Source organism: Miscanthus floridulus, chromosome 1, assembly GCF_019320115.1.
Source record: "Miscanthus floridulus cultivar M001 chromosome 1, ASM1932011v1, whole genome shotgun sequence".
Lineage (NCBI taxonomy): Eukaryota > Viridiplantae > Streptophyta > Magnoliopsida > Poales > Poaceae > Miscanthus > Miscanthus floridulus.
Window position 1 is genome coordinate 171,103,483 of NC_089580.1, and position 26,379 is coordinate 171,129,861.

At 43.8% G+C, this 26,379-nt stretch overlaps 1 pseudogene; it reads right to left on the reverse strand.

Annotated features, from left to right (window-relative positions):
* Nucleotides 1-24,987, reverse strand: part of LOC136467123 (uncharacterized) — a 42,501-nt pseudogene extending 17,514 nt beyond the window's left edge.
* Between the last annotated feature and the right edge of the window lie 1,392 nt (nt 24,988-26,379).

A 26,379-nucleotide genomic window follows, 5' to 3' on the forward strand; every position in this document is an offset into this window, starting at 1 on the left:
AACAAATCATAGCTACAAAGGAATGGCACATGTGGGCATCGCAGCACGGTGCACACCCTAACAGAAAAAGGAAAGATACCCTCTTACCCCTTACTGGAGCTACAGACGAGCTAGTACAAACTAGATAATAGGTTAAAGTCAGAGCCATTTGACACTCGGGGTTGTACGGTCCCTCCTGGGTTGCCGCTTCAGGATAAAGTCCTTATGGAGAGGCACTAGAGTACTCAACCCCGTACTCTAGCCCCCTATCTGTTGCTAAAAGTTCCATTTTATCACATTGCATATAGTCTTTAAATATGTTTAACAATTACTTCATGTTAAGCGCTGCAGCATCTATCCAAAATGCCTACCCAATAAACCCAGGTATCAAGGATATGTGGTACAATGAATCATCTAGGTAAAGTCCTTAAAGGCAATTCAAATTAAACTCATGCATGAATGTAAGTGGTAGTAGTTCATAGGTAACAAGGGGCCTTTGGGTACACTTGCCTTCCTCAAAGTCGTCCTGGGAGTACTACTGATCCTGCTAGGGGTCCTCAGTCACCTCGAATGGCTCACCCTCTAATCGTGATCCAATCATCAATCAAGCATCATTCCAATCATTACATGCATACAAGATGGAACTCTATTAGAACAGTACACCAAACAGTGAAAACATATGTTGAAAAGCTTACAGATCTGTTCTACGCATTTCTACGAACACATGAGCGAAAGAATCACTCAAATCGGACTTAAAACGTGAAAGTTATGCATGAAATAAGATGTAATGGCAATTCTGTAAATAAACTAACCTATTTTCGAATTAAAATAATTAAAAATCTGAATTTAAATGAAATCTGGACTGGGCTGACTATTTCTGGAAACTTCAGGGACTTGAATGAATAAAAACAGGACTAAATAAAAATTAGTTTGAACTGGACTGGACCGCGGGTTGATTTCTGGAAAAAGCGGGGGCTTTTCTGCAAAACGCGCTCGGTTGACTGGGGTTTGACCCGACGGCTGACCGGGCTGCTGACTCATCGACATGCGGCGGTTGTTCATTGGGCGCGGTGCACCACGCGGGCGTGGGCGCGCTGACGTGGGCGCTGACGCGGCCACGGTGGACTGAGTCCACGGTCCGCTTTGGACCGAACCGGTACTAGCTGATCTGGACCGTTCCTTGATGATCGGACAGCACAGGGTGAGATCCGGGCGATGGCTCGCCGGGGAAGAAAGAAAGGCTGGCGGCGCCATGGCCGGTGCGCCGGGACCTCGGGCTATGGCTCCCTAGGGCGCCAAAATGAAAGCTGAGAGCACGGGAAGGTGGAGGGGCTCACCGTGAGTCGCCTGGAGGGGAACGCGGCGTTCGGGACGAGCTCCAGACACGGTGTCGACGGCGGCGGGGCTCTGGAGAGAGAAAGAGAGCACGGGTGAGGGCGTAGCTGGGCCAAACAGCGCCAAAATGCGAAATGGAATGTACCTACGGGCGCGGGAAGATCTGGTGAAGCTTCGGGTGGCCTTGGCGTCGGCGTTCGCGCTCGGAAGGGGGAGGCTCTCACCGGCGGTGGTGGCTCTCGGTAGCGGGCAAAGGTGGGGAGAGAAGGCGGGGTCGGCTTGGGGTTTTATAGGCCCGGTGTGCGCAGAAATAAGGAAGGGAAGCAGGGAGGGGCTCGGCACCTTCCTAACGGCGCCGATGATTTCCATCGGGGACGCGCCATCGGTGGCCGAAGAAAGGAAAATGCCGGGGGAGGAAAAGGAAACTCGGGGAAGAAGAAAGGAAAGAAGAAAGGACGCTGACCGGTGGGGCCAGAGCGCAGCGAGAGAGAAAGGGAGGGGCGAGCGTCGCGGGTGAAGCCAAGCAGGCCGCAGTGGCGTGCCTTCGCGCGAAGCGGGCCGCAGCGAAGCAGCAGCTGGGCCGCCGAGTTGGTGTGCGCGCGCGCAGGTGGCCAACTGGGCCGCGTGCGTTGCGGGCCGGCGCGGGAAAGAAGCAGCGGGCCCAAGCGAGCAGGTCGCACGGGTAGGCCGCCGGGACAGGCCAGCGGGAGGAGGAGGGGAAAAGGGTCGGGCTAGCTGGGCCAGAAGGTGTCTTTCTCTTTTTTTTCAAATCAAATGTTTGTCAAATTCTATTTTCTCCATTTTCATTTTTAAGCCAAATTCAAATAAGTTTTGAATACAAATTTCAAATCTTCTAGCCCTACACTCAATCAAAACCCATATGACTCGGCATGAATGCAACAAACAAGTTTCTAAACTTATAGTTTATTTTATTTATTCAATATTTATTATTTGGCCTAAGTTAAAAATACCTAGAAAATGTAATAAATGCTAAGAATTAATTGCTAATTTGTGGTAAAAATTTTGGGTGTTACAAACCTACCCCCCTTAGAATGAATCTCATCCTCGAGATTCGGATGGTTCAAAGAGATTGGGATAGTCAGTTCTCAGATCTTCCTCTCTTTCCCACGTTGCCTCATCCACTGAGTGTCTGTTCCACTGAACCTTGCACATTCTTATTATTTTGCTTCTTGTGATTCTCTCCGCTGTTTCCAGGATTCTCACTGTATACTCTTTGTATGATAGATCTCCTCGGATATCCAGTTCTTCCAAGGGTAGTTGTTCCTCAGGTACTCTCAAACATTTCTTAAGTTGCGACACATGGAAGACATCATGAACACCTGAGAGCTGCTCTGGTAGTTCTAGCTGGTAAGCAACTTCTCCTCTTCTGTTAATGATCTTGAATGGTCCCACATACCTAGGTGATAACTTTCCCTTGGTATGAAATCTCTTTACTCCTTTCATGGGTGAAACTTTAAGATAGACAAAATCACCAATTTCAAATGCCAAATCTCTTCTCCTTGTGTCCGCATAGCTTTTCTGTCGGGACTGTGCAACTTTTAGGTTTTGCCTTATTGTTTGCACTTGTTTTTCTGCTAGTTGCAAAACATCTGGTCCAAAGACTTGGCTTTCCCCCGTTTGATTCCAAAACAATGGTGTTCTGCACTTCCTGCCATACAATGCTTCAAACGGTGCCATTTTAAGACTCTTTTGGTAGCTATTATTGTAGGAGAATTCGGCATAAGGTAAACTCTTATCCCAACTTGTCCCATACTGCAGAGCACAAGCTCTTAGCATATCCTCTAAGATCTGATTTGTCCTTTCAGTCTGTCCATCTGTTTGAGGATGGTAAGCTGAGCTGAAGTTCAACTTCGTATCCATTGACTCATGCAATTTCTGCCAAAAATGTGATGTGAACTGTGTACCCCTATCCGAAACAATCTTCTTTGGTACACCATGTAAACATACAATCCTTTCCATATACAACTCTGCTAACTTTGCACTCAAATAAGTTACCTTGACCGGAATGAAATGGGCCACTTTTGTCAATCGGTCAACAATCACCCAGATAGAGTCAAATCCTTTCTATGTACGGGGTAATCCAACTATAAAGTCCATTCCAACTTCTTCCCATTTCCACTCGGGTATCTTCATAGGCTGTAGTAAACCTACTGGCCTCTGATGTTCTGCTTTCACTCTTTGGCACGTGTCACATATAGCCACATGTTCTGCTACATCTCTCTTTAGTCCATACCACCAGTACCTCTCTTTAAGATCAAGATACATTTTAGTACTTCCTGGGTGTATGGAATAGGCTGAGTCATGAGCTTCCCTCAAGATGGACTCCCTAATAGATTTTACTTCTGGCACACAAATCCTTTTACCGAACCATACTGTCCCTTGATCATCCATATGGAATCCTGGGGCTTTACCAATCACTATACGCTCTGTAATATCCTTGATCCTCTCATCACCCATCTGTCCTTTACGAATCTCTTGTTCCAGAGTGGATTCTACCTCTAACTCCATGGTGTTGGCCACAATACCCAAATTCAAGTATTTGAACTCCTCACACAACTCTTCAGGTAGTTGAGTTGTATAGGCCATGTTCACATAACTCCTTCTACTCAAGGCATCTGCTACAATGTTAGCCTTTCCCGGGTGATAGTGAATATCTAAGTCATAATCCTTGATTAACTCAAGCCATCTTTGTTGCCTCAGATTCAGATCTGACTGTGTGAATATATACTTTAGACTCTTATGGTCCGTATAAATCTCACACTTATGACCAATCAGGTAGTGCCTCCATATCTTAAGAGCATGCACCACAGCTGCCAATTCTAGATCATGAGTCGGATAATTTAGCTCATGTTTTCTCAGCTGTCTAGATGCGTAGGCAACAACTCTGCCTTCTTGCATAAGAACACCTCCTAGACCTTGCCGTGAGGCATCACAATAGATAGAGAAACTTTTGGTGAGATCAGGTAAGATGAGCACTGGAGCAGAAGTCAGTCTCTTCTTCAACTCCTCAAAACTGTCCTGGCATTGTTTAGTCCATACAAATTTGGCATTCTTCTCCAACAACGCAGTCATGGGCTTGGCTAACTTAGAGAATCCCTCGATGAATCTCCTATAATACCCAGCCATACCCAGGAAACTCCGAATCTCACTAACATCCTTAGGTGGCTTCCAACTCAACATATCTCTAACCTTCTTGGGATCTACTGCTACTCCTCCATTAGAGATTATGTGACCAAGGAAAGATACTTCTTTTAACCAGAACTCACATTTGCTAAACTTGGCATAAAGTTGATGTTCTCTAAGCTTTTGCAACACCAATCTCAAATGCCCTTCATGTTCTTCTTCATTCTTAGAATACACTAGTATGTCATCAATAAACATGACGACAAACTTATCAAGGTACTCCATGAATACTTTGTTCATCAAATACATGAAGTAGGTAGGTGCATTAGTCAGACTAAAAGACATAACTGTGAACTCATACAGTCCATAGCGGGTCACAAAGGCGGTCTTGGGGATGTCAGTACGCCTTATCCTCAACTAATGGTATCCAGATCGAAGATCAATCTTGGAAAACACACAAGCCCCTTTCAATTGGTCAAATAGGTCATCAATTCTAGGCAATGGGTACTTGTTCTTAATTGTGACTTCATTAAGTGACCTGTAGTCTATGCACATCCTTTGTGTACCATCCTTCTTTTCTACGAACAGTACTGGTGCACCCCATGGTGATGAACTAGGTTGAACATAACCCTTATCTAGCAATTCCCTTAGTTGTTTCTTAAGTTCTGCTAATTCATTCACTCCCATTCTATAGGGTCTCTTAGCTATGGGTGCAGTTCCCGGTAAAAGTTCAATTATAAACTCGATGTCTCGGTCAGGTGGCATACCTGGCAATTCCTCGGGAAAGACATCCGGGTACTCATTTGCTATCCTTATATCTTCTAAGGTTGTACCCTCCAACTGATTAACCCGACAGATTTCTGTAGCAGACTGAGTTGCCACAAACACCACTTCTTCTCCAGTTGAAGTGATAAGATTCACCGAGCTATTACCACAATTAATAACTGCTTTCTGCAACCTTAGCCAATCCATACCCAAGATGACATCGATACCGGTGGAATTTATGACTACAAGATTTGCTTGAAATTCTACCCCCCTTATGCTGAGACTAGCAGCTAAGCATATCCACTCTGCTTTCATTACCCCACCAGGTGAGCTTACTAACATGTGTTTCTTCATAACACTTACTGGAATACTATGCTTCTTTATGAATGTGTATGTTATGAAGGAATGCGAAGCATCAGAATCAAAAAGTACTGTAGCTGAGTTTGAGTTGACCGGAAACGTACCGATCACCACATCCGGTGCCTCCTGAGCTGTTTCAGCAGTAACATGGTTCACCTTTCCCCGAACGTAGTTCTGCTGTGAGTTAGTCTTCTTGGGGCATCTATTAGAGTAATGTCCTGGCTCTCCACAATTGAAGCACTTGTTGTCATTAACTGCATTTGGCGCTTTTGGTGCACCATTCCTCTGCGGAGCATTGGGGGCATTATTCCTCACTGGTACATTATTGGGTTGCTGCTGGCGCTGAGCTGGTGCCTTGAACTGCTGTTGCTGCTGCTGTGCACGCTGCTGCTGCTGGTTGCGGTTGAGACCTGTCTGACCTTGATAGCGCTGCTGAGGTTGAGTTTGTTGAGGGTTGGTATGGAAGCGAGAGTTGCTCCCAGATTGCTGTCCTTAAAATTTTCTCTTCTTGTCCTCCATCTGGTGGCGCTTGTTCTCAATCACTAAAGCTTTGTCCACCAGCTGCTGGAAGTTAACAAAGGTATGGGACAACAGCTGGTATTGGAGACCATCATTCAAGCCCTCCATAAACAGCTCCTGCCTCTTTCCATCCTCATCTACCTCAGTAGGTGCATACCGTGACAATTGTATAAACTTGTCACGATATTCAGCAACAGTCATGCCCCCCTGCTTGAGAGCCAAGAACTCCTTCTTCTTCAGCTTCATCAGTCCCGCAGGCACGTGATGAGTGCGAAAGGCACTGCGGAACTCAGCCCAAGTGATGGGATTAGCTTTGGTGCAGCCGAAGCGGAATGAGTCCCACCAATCCTGTGCAGCTCCCTGCAACTGTCTAGAAGCATATAAAACTTTCTCCCTATCATCACATTGGGCAATCTCCAGTTGCCTCTCTATGGCACGTAGCCAGTCATCAGCTTGGAGTGGATCGACAGAGTGCTTGAATACAGGTGGGTGTCCTTTCAGAAACTCTCCCCTCTTATCCCTGACATGAGGGGGTGCATTTCCATTCCCTTGCCCCATGTTCTGCATGTTCTGGGCCATCTGCTGAAGCAATTGGGTCTGCATCATCATCAGCTGCTCCATGGAGACTGGGGGTGGTGGTGGCGGTTCCTCGCCTCCCTGGTTGTTCCTCCTGGTGTTCACCATCTGTAGAGGCATCATATAAGTCTCACACGTCCAAGCATATAACTCTTACAAGATACTGGTGTAACAAGAGTAGGTGTAGACAAGAGATATATGTAGGGTATGCAAGAAGATATTTGTTCTAAATTTTTCCAGCGAGTTGGATAGCAGCAGTGCTGTAAAACGAGCATATCTCAGTTTCTGTTTATCATACGATTGCGTAGCATACCTTTCTGGAAAGCTTATGAAATTCTCTACAACTTTCGTTTAGAATACTTTTTCAGATTCCAACGTTTATTTAGTCAATTCAGACGATAAGAAGTACTGTTCTGGAATCCTGACAGCACAGAAACCTCGACTTACAACAGTTGTATCTCACAATTTATACTAGCTATTGAGGTGATTCCAGAGCTGGAAGAAAGATGTTGAAGTCTACTTATCTCCATAAAAATTTCATGACCTTTGAGTATCTAGATTGTGAGATATGAACTGATAAAGACAGACTGTTCCGAAAGATACAAAATGGACAGCATGATAAAACGAAACCCAACTATTTATTCATAATATTCCTAAACCTTAACCTTAACTAAATGACCGTGGACATGCCCACAAGTCATCACAATCATATCAAAGATCCAAATCAAACATTATTCATAATGATAAACATCCAACCATGCAACTAACACTTGTCCAACCATTAAAAGAAAGAAACTAAATACTCTCTCGCGTGGCTACACGTGCTTATTACATATTTTTAAGACTCTCCTATGGGTACGAGTCGATGGTGGTGCTGGTGCTGGGGTCTCCAGACTCTCCTCTGGTCCTCGGGGGTGACTGAGCGGGTACTCCTGAATCTTCCACATCTGGACCTCCCAGCTGTTGCTTCAGTGTAGCGTTCTCATGAGCCAGCTGCATGTAGGCCCTCCCCATGACGTCGAGCTCGTCCAGGGCCTGATCCAAGTCAGTGTGGGTCTCAGCCAAGCACAACAGGGTAGGCCTCAGCCTCAGGTTCGCCTCTCCAAGTGGTGTAGTGATGTTGCACGTAGACTGTCCGCTTCGACGGCGGGGAAGATAGCGGTCATCCTCCTAGGTGATGTCGTCGAAGTGACGGTCACGGTTGACCATCAACGCCTGTCGAGCTGCATCCCTGATGACGGCCGAACGTGTGAGCCGTGCAGTGGTGGCGTGGTGGATGTAGCGCACCCGAGTCCCCTCTCGGATGTACACTTCTGTCTCCTAGAAGCCGGTGTAGTCGGGGTGGCTCCAATGCTCCGTCCTGTACTGAACAGTGCCTCCAGGGTGGTAGCGATGCACAAGTGCGAGAAGCCTAGGGTGGTAGTAGCCATCACCCTCCAAGTCGTAGTGGATCTCCGCAATCCATCCCTGAGCCAACGGTGCATTGTGATCATCATCATTGTCATCATCCCCATCGTCTCCACCGTCTCCATCGTCTCCATCGTCTCCACCGTCTCCACCATTACCCTCATCACCTCCATCAGCATCAGAATCATCAGAACCATCTCCATCATCGGGGTCACCTGCTCTGTCCTGGCCACCTTGTTCCTGTACTTCCTCAGGATCTTCCTCAGACTCCTCTATCTCAATGGGTCCCTCAAACATGGGTCCCTCCTCTGTTTCTTCATCCATCGGATCCTCCAACAAGTCCTCCAGAGGTTCCCCCATGGGTACCTCCACAGGTGGTTCCTCCTCCTGGTTCCTTAGAGCTTCCACCAGATGTGCCGAGACACGCTTGCCCAAAGTGAACCTGGTCCTCCTGGTGGGCATCAGAATGGTCCTCTTGCACGCGGCCAGCTTGGTACGAGCCATCTATAAGAATGAAAAGGTTGAGTATTAGAACAAAATAATTTTTGGCAATAGATAAAGAACAGAATATAAGCAAAAATTTTATAGCAAATTAAAGTAGTAAAATAAAGATAATGTGATCCTAGAAACGTCCATTTCTAACTAGGTTGTTCGTCCTACAGTCAGTTATAGCTCTGATACCAATTTGTCGCACCCAATTTTGCAAAGCAAAACCAAGCACTCATATATGTGCGCCCAGGATGTCCAAACACACACATATATCACAAATTGCAGTAGTATCAAAGTAAAGTACTTATTACATCGCATATCTCATCATAAAGTTAAATACAAAGTTTGCTCGAAGGCAATATTATTACAAACACAGCGGAAAAACTAGCCCAACTGCCACAGGGACTCCAACTGGTGAACGTCTTCCTAGTAGTCCTGGACATCCTCTGGAAACTCTTCATATCCATTATCTGTTACCCATCCAGGATTTTCATTTGATGTAAAGCAAGTGTAAGCTCACCATGCTTAGCAAGTATAACAAAGGGATCTATGAGGCTCAAATAGGCTTGACACTGTTTGACTGTGGTTCGCAATTTTAGTTGATCAATTTTTAGCAACCTGAATTACTACTTTAATGAACAGCCCCAAATCCCAAGTGGTATTAAAGTATCATCCAGCTTTGTCTCAATTCCCAACCATCCATCATCCATAGTAACCACTAATCTCGAAGGATCCAGACCGCTCGTATCCGTGAGCACGGCTGTTATAACAGGTTAATTATTTCTGTAGAAATTGTACATCTTTACCCACCGAGCCGTGATTCCCAATGCCGGGGTTCGCGAGACCCACTACACCTCTTCCCAGGAAGTGTGGCAGAGTTTCACTATGAAACCCTTAGCTAGTTGCACTAACAAATCGTAGCTACAAAGGAATGGCACACGTGGGCATCGCAGCACGGTGCACACCCTAACAGAAAAAAGGAAAGATACCCTCTTACCCCTTACTGGAGCTACAAACGAGCTAGTACAAACTAGATAATAGGTTAAAGTCAGAGCCATTTGACACTCGGGGTTGTACGGTCCCTCCTGGGTTGCCGCTTCAGGATAAAGTCCTTATGGAGAGGCACTAGAGTACTCAACCCCGTACTCTAGCCCCCTATCTGTTGCTAAAAGTTCCATTTTATCGCATTGCATATAGTCTTTAAATATGTTTAACAATTACTTCATGTTAAGCGCTGTAGCATCTATCCAAAATGCCTACCCAATAAACCTAGGTATCAAGGATATGTGGTACAATGAATCATCTAGGTAAAGTCCTTAAAGGCAATTCAAATTAAACTCATGCATAAATGTAAGTGGTAGTAGTTCATAGGTAACAAGGGGCCTTTGGGTACACTTGCCTTCCTCAAAGTCGTCCTGGGAGTACTGCTGATCCTGCTGGGGGTCCTCAGTCACCTCGAATGGCTCACCCTCTAATCGTGATCCAATCATCAATCAAGCATCATTCCAATCATTACATGCATACAAGATAGAACTCTATTAGAACAGTACACCAAACAGTGAAAACATATGTTGAAAAGCTTACAGATCTGTTCTACGCATTTCTAAGAACACATGAGCGAAAGAATCACTCAAATCGGACTTAAAACGTGAAAGTTATGCATGAAATAAGATGTAATGGCAATTCTGTAAATAAACTAACCTATTTTCGAATTAAAATAATTAAAAATCTGAATTTAAATGAAATCTGGACCGGGCTTACTATTTCTGGAAACTTCAGGGACTTGAATGAATAAAAACAGGACTAAATAAAAATTAGTTTGAACTGGACTGGACCGCGGGTTGATTTCTGGAAAAAGCGGGGGCTTTTCTGCAAAACGCGCTCGGTTGACTGGGGTTTGACCTGACGGCTGACCGGGCTGCTGACTCATCGACACGCGGCGGCTGTTCATTGGGCGTGGGCGCGCTGACGTGGGCGCTGACGCGGCCACGGTGGACTGAGTCCACGGTCCGCTGTGGACCGAACCGGTACCAGCTGATCTGGACCGTTCCTTGATGATCGGACGGCACAGGGTGAGATCCGGGCGATGGCTCGCCGGGGAAGAAAGAAAGGCCGGCGGTGCCATGGCCGGTGCGCCGGGACCTCGGGCTACGGCTCCCTAGGGCGCCAAAACAAAAGTTGAGAGCACGGGAAGGTGGAGGGGCTCACCGTGAGTCGCCGGGAAGGGAACACGGCGTTCGGGACGAGCTCCAGACACGGTGTCGATGGCGGCGGGGCTCTGGAGAGAGAAAGAGAGCGCGGGTGAGGGTGTAGCCGGGCCAAACAGCGCCAAAATGCGAAATGGAATGTACCTACGGGCGCGGGAAGATCCGGTGAAGCTTCGGGTGGCCTTGGCGTCGGCGTTCGCGCTCGGAAGGGGGAGGCTCTCACCGGCGGCGGTGGCTCTCGGTAGCGGGCAAAGGTGGGGAGAGAAGGCGGGGTCGGCTCGGGGTTTTATAGGCCGGGTGTGCACGGAAATAAGGAAGGGAAGCAGGGAGGGGCTCGGCACCTTCCTAACGGCGCCGGTGATTTCCATCGGGGACGTGCCATCGGTGGCCGAAGAAAGGAAAACGCCGGGGGAGGAAAAGGAAACTCGGGGAAGAAGAAAGGACGCTGACCGGTGGGGCCGGAGTGCAGCGAGAGAGAAAGGGAGGGGGCGAGCGTCGCGGGTGAAGCCAAGCAGGCCGCAGTGGCGTGCCTTCGCGCGAAGTGGGCCGCAGCGAAGCAGCAGTTGGGCCGCCGAGTTGGTGCGCGCGCGCGCGGGTGGCCAACTGGGCCGCGTGCGTTGCGGGCCGGCGCGAGAAAGAAGCAGCGGGCCCAAGCGAGCAGGCCGCGCGGGCAGGTCGCCGGGACAGGCCAGCGGGAGGAGGGGAAAAGGGCCGGGCTAGCTGGGCCAGAAGGTGTCTTTCTCTTTTTTTTTTCAAATCAAATGTTTGTCAAATTCTATTTTCTCCATTTTCATTTTTAAGCCAAATTCAAATAAGTTTTGAATACAAATTTCAAATCTTCTAGCCCTACACTCAATCAAAACCCATATGACTCGGCATGAATGCAACAAACAAGTTTCTAAACTTATAGTTTATTTTATTTATTCAATATTTATTATTTGGCCTAAGTTAAAAATACCTAGAAAATGTAATAAATGCTAAGAATTAATTGCTAATTTGTGGTAAAAATTTTGGGTGTTACAATGAACTAGATCAAGGTCAAGTTATCGGCGCTACCTTAGAATGGCAGTCTTTGGTAGATTCATTAAGTTACCAATATTGCTTATTGCTTTCATTATTTATCTAAATTACAGCAATATCACTCTGCCCGATTGGGATTGATCTAGATCAGCCTTATATCCTGTTTAGCCCATCGTTTGTTAATCTAAAACTGATCTAATCTGTACATTAAATGATGAGTTATGTTTTATCGGCTGTTTTACATCAATCTTGATCGTGCATAGCGTGCGGTTAAAGCATGTTGCGTCTTGAGTAGATTTATTGGCTAGCAAAAACTGTTCCATGACCTGTTATCATGGCCTATGTGATTCTGCCTCACACCCCACTGTTAGCACCATGAAGTGGGGATCATTATTCAGCAGATCTATTCCTCATAAGGCATGACTTTAACTGTGCGCTATGCCTAAATCGGCTATTTTAGCTGATATCGAGTGCTTTCATGGGCAGTTTGCATCACAAGACCGTTGTAGTAAAGATAGGTTGAAAGATGTGTTAGCCCCATGATCTTATTATTGTATTATGGCCTGCATGATTCTACCTCATGCCCCACTGATATTATTAATGTGTTAGGGTCATCAAGTCTATTGTTATTTCTATGGCCTACATGATTCTGCCTCATGCCCCACTGGTCATAGCGATAAATGAGATCTAACATGTTCATTAGATTTATCATTATTAAATGGTTAAATGGTGTTGAATTGTTTCTTTATATAAAAAAGGGGTTCGGTTGCTTGTAATTATTGGCTCAGCATAAACCAATCATTGTTGACATCTTATTGGCACTAATTAATATCTGCTCAAATAATGACATTTATCTTGAATGATAACCGATTCTTCTTATACAACCCAATAAGCTTTAACCAATTTATTCTCATGAATATACTGGAATTGACTATTTAGTCGATCATCTTTCATATCGGCTCTCAGAGCCACACATTCGGGACTGTCTGGCAACACCGGCAAGTTTTACCCTAAATTACTGATAAGCTTTCTCTCCTTGTCAATTATAGGGTCAAATTGACTGGCACGTCTTAGGAGGAGTGCGAATGATCGACCATCCCTGCGTTGAAGCTAGGCGGATCTACAGCTCCATTGAGCAGACCCTTCCGGCTTGTTGCGTGTGTCCTTAGCACAGGACAAAAATTCTATGTCGACACATGTTTCTGGCACACCCGGTGGGACCCCACAATTGTCATGGCGGTTCACAACAATAACGACATCCTTAGGCTGCATTATCAAGATCTACCTGATGGGATAAGGGTATCATTAGCAAAGCTATAGAAGGGTTTCAGAACAAATGTTTGTTGTCCTACACCAAAACACGTGACAACACAATTATTTAGAATTTCCACTACCAAGAGTTCTACTACACGAGCAAACAGATACAACTGAAGATGAAGATATGCATTTCTTTAAGGAAGTTGTAGACAAACTGTTCGTGATGCCATATCAAGCCATAACGAAGCTTTCGTGGACATATTCCACAACGCCATGAGAGAGGCGATTCATGGATTTCCAATTGGTCAAGGTAGACCATCTTATTACAAACATTCTAGATTCATTGACCTAAGGGACTAATCAAGTTGGTACCAGCCATCAAGAAGCAGCACTAGTTGGTAATGGTGATGTCTAGACAGTTTAGGGTTCATCTGAATAGGCTCAAGGAACTACTGCAAATCAGATACAGTACAATCCTAGATCGTTAGTACAGCATGTGCAATAGCCGATGGGGCAAGGTTAGAACCAAGTGATCAATTTTGATATATCAGGCCACATACCGTCATTGGCTCAGAAAATAGCACCATCAATTCAAAGGATCCGTAGAGATATAGATCCTTATGTCTACAATCAGACTTCAAGCAGCAAGCTAGCAAAGGGCCCAGCAGATCGAGATTCCACAAGGGTATCACTATGGCATGGATTATAACACCCTTCACATGATGCCAAATCTAGGATACCAAGGCACATGGGATTAGTAATAGTACTTTGGAATACTAGTTCTACAATTTGAGTTCAATTTGTTATAGGAATGTAGTCATTTAACCTTCCTTTGTAGGCTGATTGCAGATTTTAGCTTGATTAGTCACGTAGTAACATCAACTCAATGATTCTTCTATGACCTCGTGAAAACACTAGGTTGCATCTCAGGATGCGCCTTTTGAACACCTCTCTTGGTAACCTTTGTTGTTGTCTTCTTCTACATAGAACCAATCAAATGTATAGATTAGGAGATAAACATTAAATGCAATGAGCAAGCAATCCACATATTAAAATTTGACACTATGGAATAACTAGCACCTTATATGATAAACTAGCAAGTGTACACCCCAACTCCATCTCTAGTTCTAGGCCATCATCACTAAAAGGTCCTTGTGTGGTTTTGGTAATTGACAACCTAGGTGGACTAATTGTGTTTATGTGAGATACATAGGTGATTAGTCCACAGGTACATATGTGTGAGCAACATATGCCATGAAGGTGAAAATGGCTTGGAGATGTTGCAAAGCTCACACATGTGATGATGAAGGAGCTCATTGCACATGAGACATGACATTGAGTCATGTGATCAAGGTGGAGAAGATCAAGACAAGACTTGGCTTGATGGACCAGTTGCAAGCATGAAGGGCAAGTCAGAGGCTTTGGAACGATGGACCGCGTGGCAGTGAAGCTTGAGCAAGACTTGGCACCGATGGACGAAGGCAACGGTGAAAAGCAAGTGAAGTCAAGATTGATGAACCAATATGATCACATGATGATATGAAGTGGATCATATCATTATTGATCGTGTTGGTGCATGTGCTGCATCAACATTGGAGGAGATGGAATGGAATACGCAAGGCAAAGGTATAACCTAGGGCATTTCATTTCACCAGTCATAGGTGTGTAGAGAAGTTGATGACCGGGTTTAGGATAGATGGCCGTACTATCAAGAGGAGCAAACTTGTTTGCATATCAATCATCTATGTGCCACTCAAGTGATCAAACTTTGCATCATCACTAGGATTGAGTGGCGTGACTAGTAGAGTGGCTAACCCGTTGGGAAATGATTGTGAAAAGCTAACACACATGCACATGGTGGTGTACACTTGGTGGTGTTGGCACATTTACAAAGGAGATGAAGTTGGAGTTGATGTGGATCAACTCAGTGAAGAAACAGAGATGAGAAAGGTCCCACAGAGTGGACCGGACACTAGTCATGTAGTGACCAGACACTGGGTTCCAGCGTCCGGTTAGTAGTGGCAGTCAGTGGACAAGCATCGGTCTTTGACCGGACGCTGGCGCTGGAAGTGACCGGATGCTGATAGGGTGCGTCTGGTCAAGGTGATGTGTGATGACATAGGCAGTGTCTGGTCCTGTTGTCGGACAAAGCAGTGTCACTAGAGAGTGACCGGATGCTAGGGCTACGTCCATCCGGTTGGGGTCGGTACCTTACTATAAACGACCGGACGCTGAGAGTCCAGTGTTCGGTCAGTTGAAGCTGCTACATTTGGTCAGAAGATGACCGTTAAGATTGGAAGAATGCCGTTGAACGCAGGTGACACGTGGCTGTCATTGGGCGATCAGACGCTGAGGTCCAGCGTCTGGTCGGCCTAATTTTTGCCCAGTGAAGGGGTAATGGCTAGTTTAGCCCTTAGGGCTATAAATAGAAGTGGCCTTCGGCCATGGCTGTAGCTAAGCACCTTGGGGGACTTTGTGTCCATGCTTGAGAGTGCTTAGGATCCCTCTATCTCACACATACTTGATAGTGATCATTCGATTGTGTGAGCGAGCGATTCTAGTGCGATTGCATCATGAGGTTGCATCAAGTGGCACTAGGTGATCAAGTTGCAAGCTGGTGGTGCTTGTTACTCTTGGAGGTTGCCACCTCCTAGACGGCTTGGTGGTGGTCTCCATTGAAACCCACAAGAAGCTTGTGCAACGCTCCGAAGAAGTGCTTTGTGAGGGGCATTGTGCTCGCCCCGCGGGAGCCACGAAGAGTAACTTTAGTAAAGCGTGTCATTGAGCTACCCTCACTTCTGGGGTAGGTTCTTGCGGCGCTCGACATGTGGGCTTGGCGGGTGATGCCAATTAGCCGCCAAACCACCAAGTGAGCGATCGACACAATGGGGACTAGCGTGTTGGCAAACACGTGAACCTCGGAAGAAAAATCATTGTGTCAACCTTGTTCTTCCCGTTGGTTTGCATCTCTATTACACAAGCTTGCGATTACTTTCATATACATTGAGCTTATGTTGTTGCTTTTGTAATTAGTTAGCTTGTGTAGCTTGCTAGTTACCTTCTTGCTTGTGTAGCATAGAAGTAGCTCCCTTGCATGGCTAATTTGATTTGTGTAACCTTGTTAGTCATATTGCTTAGTTTGTGTAGCTAAGTAATTGCGCTCTCTAATTTGACATTGATTGCCTTATTATTGAGCATTGCTAGTGAGCTTAGGTGGCTTTGTGCTTTTGCTTACTAGCATGTGTAGGAGCTCCGTCGTAGCTTAAAGTACTAGTGGCATAGGTTTGTGTGACCTTGCTTCTAGATTTGGTTAGGAGAGCTCTAGCTAGCCCGGCACCTTTGTTGCTTGATTAGTATCTTTGCAAGGTGCTAGTGAACATAGATAGAGGGGTGCAGTCTTGGCTAGACCGATAGTTTTAATTCTGCACTTTTTTCGGTTAGCCAACATGATTAAGTTTTAAAAAGGACTATTCACCCCCCCCCCTCTAGTCGCCATCTCGACCCTTTCAATTGGTATCAGAGCTAGGTCTCTTATTTGTGGTCTTCATCGACCCGAGAGGATGGCGGCTTATGGGCTAGATGTTGATTGTCCACACATTTTTGATGGCACACACTTTACACGATGAAAAATTGGATGATATGCAATTTTAAGTTTATTTGCCCTCAAATGTGGTGGATGATAGATGTAGGCTTTTCTCATGTGTTGGATGAAGATAATCTAACTCAAGCACAAGAGAAATGCCTAGATCTCGACATCTAAGCTACTAACATCATGTATAGATCTTTGCATGATTGTATATTTGGAGAGATCATTGACATGAAGACCGCCCATGAGATTTGGAGTTATCTCAATGAGAAATATGGGACAGTCTCTGATGATGATGATGAGTCCAAGATGGAGGCACATGAGTGTTTTGAGCATAACCACAATTTGGTGATTGTGGAAGTTTGCTCCACCTCATGGTCAAGTGAAGATGATAATGATCATATCACAAGATCACTTGACAAGATTGATGATGCCACAAGTGATGCCAATGATGATGCTACTCCATGCACACTTGATGGTGATAATGATGGATCATGCTCAGGCTATGAGAGTGATGTTTCTTCAAGCTCTCCAACAACATCACATTGCTTCATGTCACAAGGTGACACTAAGGTATCTAATGCAAATGTGATTGATCTTGATTCATATGAGGAGCTTCTAGATAGATATGGTTGCATGATCAAAGCTTTAGAAAAAGAGATGACTAAAACCAAGAAATTGAAAAATGAAAACTCTTTTCTAAAGAACACATGTGAACAACAAAAGCATCTACTTTATGTTACTACTTGTTCACATGAGGAGCTAAAATTGGCTCATGAGGAACTTAGTGTTGCTCATGATAACTTGGTACAAGACCATGCTTTTCTCACTATGAAGATTTCTAATGGAAAAACTAAAACTAGTGAGAGCTCATCACATAGGTCAATTGATCAATCACATATTGTTGCTAACCCTTGTGATATAGGCAAGAAGCATGTATCCACCTCTTGTGATGATTTATTAGATATGCCATGCTCTTCACAATTAGATGCTTGTTCTACTTCTATAGTCTTGTGAGACTAACATTTTGAAGGAGAACAATGAGCTCAAAAGTGAAGTGAAGAAATTGAGCAATAAGCTAGAGAGGTGCTACAACTCTCAAGTCACCTTTGAGCATATGTTGAAGGATCAAAGAAACTTTGGTGACAAGAGTGGAGTCGGCTTCAAGACTAGCAAAGTCAATCATCAAGAAAAGCTACAATGACATAAGTGGCATTGGCTTCAACAAGAGCAAGATCAAGGGTAAAAGATGGGGCAAGAGAAGATATGAAAGAGAGATGAAGAAGCAAGAACAAGAGAAGCTCTCTCATTTCATGTGCTTCAAGTGCCGTGAAGTGGGACATCTTGCAAATGGTTGCCCCAATGAAGAAAAGCTCAAGTTGAAGAAAGAAGAAGAGAGGCTAAGGCATGTGAAGTGCTTCAAGTGCCGCACTTGGGGTCATCTTATCTCAATGTGCCCAACCAAACAATTGGTGAAGCAACAAGTAAAGCCTCAACCAAAGCCACAAGTTGAGCAAGAGAAGACACCCCAAGTTCAAATCAAGATCAACCATGAAGATGGTGGTGACTTGATGATAAAGAAGAAGAAAACAAAAAGGGGGTGGAAAGGCAAGGCATCCAATGCAAACTCAAGATGCCAAGATGATGAGCAAGAATGAAGATGAGAAGAAAGATTATGCCCACATCAAGTGCTTCAAGTGTGGAAGTATGGGACACTTTGCCTCTAAGTGTCCTACCAAGCTTGAGAAGAAGGCTCAAGCAATCCATGAGAGGCAAGGCAATGAGAAGCGCCACATGAGCAAAGAAGAGAAGGCTCAAGCAAAGAGAAAGTGCTACTCATGCCAAGAAAGGGAACACATGGCATATTCATATCCCCTAGGTGACATTTCTAAGCCTATTTCAATTGTGATAATAATGTGCTTAGAAAGGATGGCAATGGTACCTCATTGGTTGCAATTGCAAAACATCCTGCTATTCATACTAAGGCTACACCTAAGTATGTTGCTCCTAACTTGAGAGGACCCAAACTTGTTTGGGTACCATCAAAAAGTGGATGATTGTTTGTAGGTACCAACGGCATTGGAGGCTTGGTTCAAATGATATTCATCTTGTTGATCATGTAGTTGAGCCAAGTATTGCTAAGTGATGATCATTATCCCAATGCCATGACAAATTGAGTGAAGTCCAAATGTGCTACAACATACAAGTGTCAATTTCAAGTTGTTGGTAATTCATTGGATATATTTGATGACTTGAAAATAATTGAGTTGAAGCTTGTTAATTGGATAATCATGAGCTAACCAAGGTATATCTCTTGTTGATCATTTCATTTGGATGCATATGAGTTGATTGAATTGGATAAATATGCAATGTTGCTTGCTATGAGATGATTGAATGGATAATTGATTAGTAGTCAAGTTTGGATTGATTTGTGTTGGATAAATTCATGAGATGACTTTTAGTAAGTGGTTTGAATAGATATATATCTTATGGAAGTATTCAAACAAGTTAGTTTCAAGTTTGATTCACATTTGATGAAGTATAGCTCAATTGTTGAAATCTGTCCTATAATTGAGAATCTGAGCTAGCTGTGATCTTAGCCATATTTGAGTAACCAAAACCTATTGGATTGGCATAAAAATTGGTGTACATGCCCTAGACTTATGGTATAAGATGTTGTACAATTTTCATGAGAATTAGATAAGAAATGCTTTGGTTTTGGAGTAGATCTTGTCAGCTATAGTGCAGCAGTTTTCAGCATGTAGCAGTGATGGAAGAATTGATATATGGCAGCAATCTAGAAGTCAAATGTAGCTCAAATTTTTACAGCTGCTATATAACTTAGTAATGCACAACTCCACCAAATTTTGTGGTATTTGGATTTGTATTTTGGGAGATATGCTTATTTCTTAGAAGGGTACAAAATCTGTCAGGAAAGTGACAAATATTGGATTGATCTAGAGTCACTTTGATTGAAAGGTCCTCAAGTTGGAAATATGTTTACAAGTGTTTGAGATACCTAAGTTTGGTTTTGAGATGATCTAGAAGCATGACAAGATATGAGTACAAGGCCATTTGATTGTGGAGTGTACTTTGCACACCTTTGGTACTCAAGATGAAGATCAAGATCAAACTCAAGTTGAAGATGAAATTTAAGTTCTAGATATGATTTGAGATCATTTGGTAGAAAGAAAAGGACTTAAACAAGAAGAAAGAAAAGGACTTAAATAAGGAATCAAGGTTACTCACCTAAGTTAAGTCCATCACTTGGATCAATCAATCAAGTCATTTCAAGTGAGTATCAAGAATGATTCTTGGAGAGAGGTCACTTCTCCCTAGTGTAGGGGCTTGCCGCCTATGTGTAGGTGAACCAAGTATGGTACTTGGAAGGCTAACATGGAAGTGGTGATCCGAGGAACATTTGCGATGCTTAGTTGAAGCAATCAAAAGGGTTGATCAAGAAAAGCAAGCTACACCCAAAAGAGAGCTAGTCATGATATTTCAAGTGGTATTCTTAAATTGATATTCTCATGCAAGTAAAGATCAAAAGATAAAGCAAGCCAACCACAACAAGAAAGTGCACTTGATCATAAGTGGTATTCATTTCATATGGGTGAAGAATGAAATTCAACATGGTATCTATTGGTCTTCACCAAGCTTATAATTGGACTTCACATTGCTATTAGGAGTAATGAATTGGAATCTATGTGACTATCCTCTACTCCAACATAGCAAAGGTATCATTGTAATGATGCATGATCATTTCATCCCTTACTAGTATGTGGTTAGTGCATATAGTACATACTTCATAGGATCATGCATAACAAATGAAATGTTTAAATTCATAGCCTACCACTATTGTTTGAATGATTACTTGATCTAGTGGTTAGTAAATGAATTTATTCATGAGCTAGTAAACCCAAGTACTTGACTCAATTTGGATTGCTAACAAGTGACAAGTACAACATTGGCAAGATAACCCTTGCAAGAGGTGTGAAGAAGCTTGTCATTGGTTCAAACCAGACTTAGGAGCTTAGGCAAATCAATTTAGTTCAAGTCAATCATAGAAGCTCATGATACTGATAAGAGTACAAGCACAAGACAACAATGCAAATGGATATCTAGTTTGTTTATTTCAAGTGGTATCTAGACTCAAGTATTTCATCAAGAATCTACAAATGATGTCTAGATCAACTCACAAGTGATATCCTATAAGTGGTACTCATAAAGATAGCAAATGTTCAAGTAAATGGTCTTTATTGATAAATCCAACAAGTGGTTCCATACTAGAAGATTCTTTCAAGTGGTATCTACTTCATACAAGTGGTATTACATCTATATATGATATCAACCATGAAAGACGATGGTTCCACAAGTGATCCTCAACTTTAAGTGATCATCAAATGAAGAATGCATCCCTCACCTACAAGAGCTCAAGTGTATCAAATGGATGACCCATGATATCACATAGGGGGAGGTGTCCCACAAAATGATATCAAGATCAAAAATCTTATGTGTGGTATCTCAAGAAGCCCTACACAAGATACAAGTGGTACAAGTTATAAATGGTATCTACAAGTGGTGTCATTCCAACAAACAAGTAATGTCCATCAAAAGTGCAAGATTCAAGCATCAACCATCTACCCCAAATGTATACCTTTGCATCAATAAGAAGCTCACCTTTTATGGAAATTGATGACAAAGAGGAGAGATTGTACAAAGATATGAAAGCTTTGAGATTGAGATTGTACAAGGGGGAGAGATAAGATATAAAAGCTCAAAGAAGTAGAGGTTGGACATGGACATGGACAAAGAGGGAAGCAACTATTGAAGAAAAGAGATGGATCAAAATTCTTGGACAAGAGAAGCACACAAGTAGGGGGAGCAAGCTCATGAACTTTGATTGATTGCATTTGATATGTGCATATTCATGTGCTTGCTTGCATTGCATAAGCTTTCAAATTCAATATGCATGCTTGTGTGGTGTATGCTAGTTATAGAACTTGAATGATGATTTAATAACTAGCATGCATAGGATGATAGCAAGACACTTGGTATGCTTTAATGCTAGTACCTTGCTTTTAATGTTGATCTCATAAGGTATCTAGTGCTTTTATTTCCAAGTGATATCTAGCTAACCATGGTGCTAAGGATGAACTTAAAGGTGTAACTCTGATTGGTACATGCTTCAAAGGTTTATTCTATACACCTTAGCATCATTTGGTAGTAATTACTCTCCCACAATTTTAATCTATGCATATGTGCGACCTTCAAATCAAACACTCTAGCACATATGTAGGGGGAGCTAATACTAACATCTCGGGTTTGTGGTACTTGTCCAAAATCATTTTCACATGGTAAAATTGCTTGGGCAAGCAACATGAATCCAAAAGAGCTTAATGTCTATATCTTTGTAGAGTTGTCATCAATTACCAAAAACGGGGAGATTGAAAGGTCCTTATGTGGTTTTGGTAATTGAGTGACAACCTAGGTGGACTAATTGTGTTTATGTGAGATACATAGGTGATTAGTCCACAGGTACATATGTGTGAGCAACATATGCCATGAAGGTGAAAATGGCTTGGAGATGTTGCAAAGCTCACACATGTGATGATGAAGGAGCTCATTGCACATGAGACATGACATTGAGTCATGTGATTAAGGTGGAGAAGATCAAGACAAGACTTGGCTTGATAGACTAGTTGCAAGCGTGAAGGGCAAGTCGGAGGCTTTGGAGTGATGGACCGCGTGGTGGTGAAGCTTGAGCAAGACTTGGCACCGATGGACGAAGGCAACGGTGAAAAGCAAGTGACATCAAGATCGATGAACCAATATGATCATGTGATGATATTAAGTGGATCTTATCATTGTTGATCATGTTGGTGCATGTGTTGCATCAACATTAGAGGAGATGAAATGGAATGCGCAAGGCAAAGGTATAACCTAGGGTATTTCATTTCACCAGTCATAGGTGTGTAGAGAAGTTGATGACCGGGTTTAGGATAGATGCTCGTACTATTAAGAGGAGCAAACTTGTTTGCATATCGGTCATCTATGTGCCACTTGAGTGATCTAACTTTCCATCGTCGCTAGGATTGAGTGGCGTGACTAGTTGAGTGGCTAACCCTTTGGGAAATGATTGTGAAAAGCTAACACACATACACATGGTGGTGTACACTTGGTGGTGTTGGCACATTTACAAAGGAGATGAAGTTAGAGTTGATGTGGATCAACTCGGTGAAGAAACGGAGATGAGAAAGGTCCCACAGAGTGGACCGGACACTGGTCACGTAGTGACCAGACACTGGGTTCCAGCGTCCGGTCAGTAGTGGCAGTCAGTGGGCAGGCGTCGGTCTTCGATCGGACACTGGCGCTGGAAGTGACCGGACGCTGATAGGGTGTGTCCAATCAAGGTGACGTGTGATGACATAGGTAGTGTCTAGTCCTATTGTCGGATGAAGCAGTGTCATTGGAGAGTGACCAAACACTAGGGTTGCGTTCGATCACGTCCGACCGGACGCGTTCGGTCAGGGTCGGTACCTTACTGTAAATGACTAGACGCTGAAGGTCTAGCGTCCGGTCAGTTGAAGCTGCTACATCTGGTCAGAAGATGACTCTTGAGATCGAAAGAATGCCATTGAACGCAGGTGACATGTGGCTGTCATCGGGCGACCGGACACTAAGGTCCAGCGTCCAGTCAACACGACCGGAGCGTCCGGTCAGCCCGATTTTTGCCCAGTGAAGGGGTAATGGCTAGTTTAGCCCTTAGGACTATAAATAGAAGTGGCCTTCGGCCATGGCTATAGCTGAGCAGCTTGGGGGACTTTGTGTCCATGTTTGAGAGTGCTTAGGAGCCCTCCATCTCACACATACTTGATAGTGATCATTCGATTGTGTGAGCGAGCGATTCTAGTGCGATTGCATCATGAGGTTGCATCGAGTGGCACTAGGTGATCGAGTTGCAAGCTAGTGGTTCTTGTTACTCTTAGAGGTTGCCACCTCCTAGATGGCTTGGTGGTGGTCTCCGTCGAAGCCCACAAGAAGCTTGTGCGACGCTCTAGAGAAGTGCTTTGTGAGGGGCATTGTGCTCGCCCCGCGGGAGCCACGAAGAGCAACTTTAGTAAAGAGTGTCATTGAGCTACCCTCACTTCTGGGGTAGGTTCTTGCGGCGCCCAACATGCGGGCTTGGCGGGTGATGCCAATTAGCTGTCGAACCACCAAGTGAGCGGTCGACACAATAGGGACTAGCATGTTGGCAAACACGTGAACCTTGGGAGAAAAATCATCGTGTCAACCTTGTTCTTCCTGTTGGTTTGCATCTCCATTACACAAGCTTGCGATTTAGTTAGCTTGTGTAGCTTGCTAGTTACCTTCTTGCTTGTGTAGCATAGAAGTAGCTCCCTTGGGTGGCTAATTTGGTTTGTGTAACCTTGTTAGTCATATTGCTTAGTTTGTGTAGCTAAGTAATTGCGCTCTCTAATTTGGCATTGGTTGCCTTATTATTGAGCATTGCTAGTGAGCTTAGGTGGCTTTGTGCTTTTGCTTACTAGCATGTGTAGGAGCTCCCTCGTAGCTTAAAGTACTAGTGGCATAGGTTTGTGTGACCTTGCTTCTAGATTTGGTTAGGAGAGCTCTAGCTAGCCTGGCACCTTTGTTGCTTGATTAGTATCTTTGCAAGGTGCTAGTGAACATAGATAGAGGGGTGTAGTCTTGGCCAGACCGATAGTTTAATTCCACACTTGTTTTGGTTAGCCAACGTGATTATGTTTTAAAAAGAACTATTCACCCCTCTCTAGTCGCCATCTTGACCCTTTCAATCACTTAGATGGCCATGGTTGTTAGGCTCATCCTCACCATTTACTCTGAAGCAGAGTTTTCTGTTTCCTTCTGCTACTGGATTTCTAGGGAAATCCTAGTGTTTGCAAAAAGTCTAGCTAGTATAGGAAGTCCTAGTTGCCGCATCTTTGCGTTGTTGCGGAAACTCTTTCTCATCCATTGAAGTTCATAGTCAGTAAGCGGAGGATCTGCATTAAGAAGGAATAAAGAGAAAATTAGCGACATATTTAAGCATCCAGTTCACATCAGCAACCAGTTCACAACCAGACAAAACATTTTTAACATCCAGTTCACATCAGCAAGGCCACAAGCAGCAGTCCTTAATCTATACAAGGATCCTCTGCTACTTGCTATACATATCTTAATCTATACAAGGACATCTTATTTTTATTTTCCCTTCACATAAAAAAAATTGGCACCCATCATATATACCAATCAGACAGAGCATATCTTTGGAAGAAAAAAGAAATCAAAGCAACCTTCCTCAGCACTTTGCTTCTTTCGCATTTCACTACACCACCAAGTACAGCCTGATCTAAGAGGCAGCAAAGAAAACTAATAGCACTAAAAGATGGTGGCAGGAACAAGGATGTTAAGAAACATAGCACCACCCCACCAACCTTGAACCCACCATGGCAATCAGACTCTCTGAACCAAGAAACACAGGCATCTTAAACTCAGATAGGGTTCTAATCACCTGTAGACATTATCACTCAGATAGGGTTCATAGGAGCATATCTAGGTGACCCGATACTGTGTAAGCAAGATCATCGAAAATAAGGATGCAGGAGAGACACTTTGCCTGCAAATTGGTTTCCCATCTGTGGCCTCTTCACTAGTTTTCTGCCCCTCTTCTTTGGTGACATCAACATTTCTATAGGTACTCCAGGAGAAGAGGAAGCGGTGGCTGCGGGATGGCAGAGCGGTGGTGGCTGTGGGACGACAGACGATGGGGCCACTGGTTGCGGGACGACAGATGGTGGGGCATAGGGTTCTGGGGCGAGATTTGGAGGATTGGGGGGATTTGGGGGTGGTGTTGCCTGCAAGACGGTGGAGCTCGATTAGATAGGGTGCTGCAATATTACCAAAATTGCCTCATCATTTCCTTTGTGTGATGGAGTGTTGTCTAGGCGGGTGGGCCAGATTGGTAAATTCGCTTGCCAAATTGTGGAGTGGGGAAGGCCGCTACTAGCAAAAATTTCAGGGTACATGCCTACACTGTTTAGAATGCCCGCCGAAACATTCAGGGTGCTTCTTTTTTTCTTGAAATGGGCCTTATATATTTTTTGTAGCTATCAAGATATTAAAATAGTGCACGGTAATAACCAAATTTGGATTACTATATAAACTTGCTTGGTATTAATTGTATAAATTTGGTCAAATAAATTGTTTAGGCTGGTAATGTAAATAAATCACTACTACCCCCTCTTATGACAAGTAATAGTACTTAATAGCACATATTAAGCCCAATAATCTATATAACTTTGGAGCTCTCACATGTATTTCTACAAAGGCTACATTTTACTTTGTGGTATGTGCCACATGACCTATAGTGATCGTTAATGATTTGAGAAGTGTTCGCCTCGAACGTATCTTGCTTATAGGGTTTTGGTGGTGATTATGTATATATAGTCAGTACCAAATAACTTGTACTAATCCCTAAAGGTTCTCTACCTACGTAGATCAATCAACTCCATCGTGTTATGCTATATAAGGCTGATTTTTTGGTGACTAGCCATTGATGTCTGTATATATAGTACTCCTTGAACATATCATACTCTACACATCAATCAGCTATTGCTTATATTTCTCCACCGGCCACATTTGACTTTGTGGTAGGTGTCACATAACCTATAGTAATCGTTGATGATTTTAGAAGTGTTCGACTCAAATGTATCT